Consider the following 1142-nt stretch of genomic DNA (forward strand, 5'->3'; position numbering starts at 1 on the left):
CGGCCGCCCGGGGGGGAGCGAGGGCGGCGGGGGGGAGGGGAGGCCGGGAGCCGAGCCAGCGGCGGCGGCGCCGCGCGCGCGTGCCCGCCATCCCGCCGCCGCCTCGCGGCTCCCAGGCCCTCGGGGGCGCGCACGCCGCCCGGCCTATGGTGGCTCCTCAGGGCTGCCCGCCCCGTCCCGCGCGCGCGCGCGCGCGCGCATCCCCCTCCCCCCGCCCCCGGGCGCGCCCCCGCGCTCCTGGCCCCGCGCGCCGTCTGGGCGGCTGGCGCGCGACGCCGTCTGCGGTGCGCCCGGCGCAGACAGGATGTTCCCTCCCCGCCCCCCCCCCACCGCCGCCCGCCCTCCTTCCTTCCTCGAGTCGCCCAGCCGGCTGTCTGGGCCGCCCGCGCCCCGCCCCCGCCCCACCCGCTGCTCTCGGGTGACGGGCCAGACCCGGGGGCGCCGGGGCCGCTCGGCCGCCGCGCGCGGGGAGCGAGGGGGCAGGGCGGCCCGCGGGGCCCTGGGCGCGACCCCAGCAGCCGGCTGGGCGGGGGCCGGCCCCTCGGGGAAGCCGAGCGCCGCGGCCCGAGGTCAGGCGCGGGCGACCCTCCCCCCGCCGCCGGCCGCAGCTGGGCCGCCCCGCCCCGGAGGCAGCCGGGTGGCGGCGCCCCCTGTGTGGGCCCAGCTCCCCGGGGCGCGCCGGGCTGCTCCCCGCCCCCGCGGGGCCTCCCGCCTCCCCGCCAGCTGCCTGGGCTTCGCCCCTCCCCACGGCCCCCGCCTGGCCCGGGCGGCCTCCGCCCAGACGCCTTCCCCCGGCTGACCTCCCTGCGCCACGGGGCCGGGCCGGAGTGCTGGCTCCGGTCCCGACGAAACCGGGGGGAAACAGTTCTGCCCCTACTTCTCAGCCGCCCTCCCCACCAGCCTGCTCTCTCGGCCCCAAAACAGCGGTGGAAATGACATGTTTCCACCGTGCACGCGGGAGGGGTTTTGTGTTTTGTTTTGGAGGGAAACTCGAGAGGAGACGTGGAAAGAGACGACCTCAGAGCCTCCGCGGTGGCCCTCGGGGTGGTCGGGCCGCGTTCCCAGGGTTAGCGATGCGCGCCCACAACTCTGCGGCGCTGCCCCGGCGGGTTTCGAAACCCCGAGAAATCCCCTGCCCTCCA

The sequence above is a fragment of the Myotis myotis genome, unplaced genomic scaffold (genome assembly GCF_014108235.1).
Source record: "Myotis myotis isolate mMyoMyo1 unplaced genomic scaffold, mMyoMyo1.p scaffold_m19_p_2, whole genome shotgun sequence".
NCBI lineage: Eukaryota > Metazoa > Chordata > Mammalia > Chiroptera > Vespertilionidae > Myotis > Myotis myotis.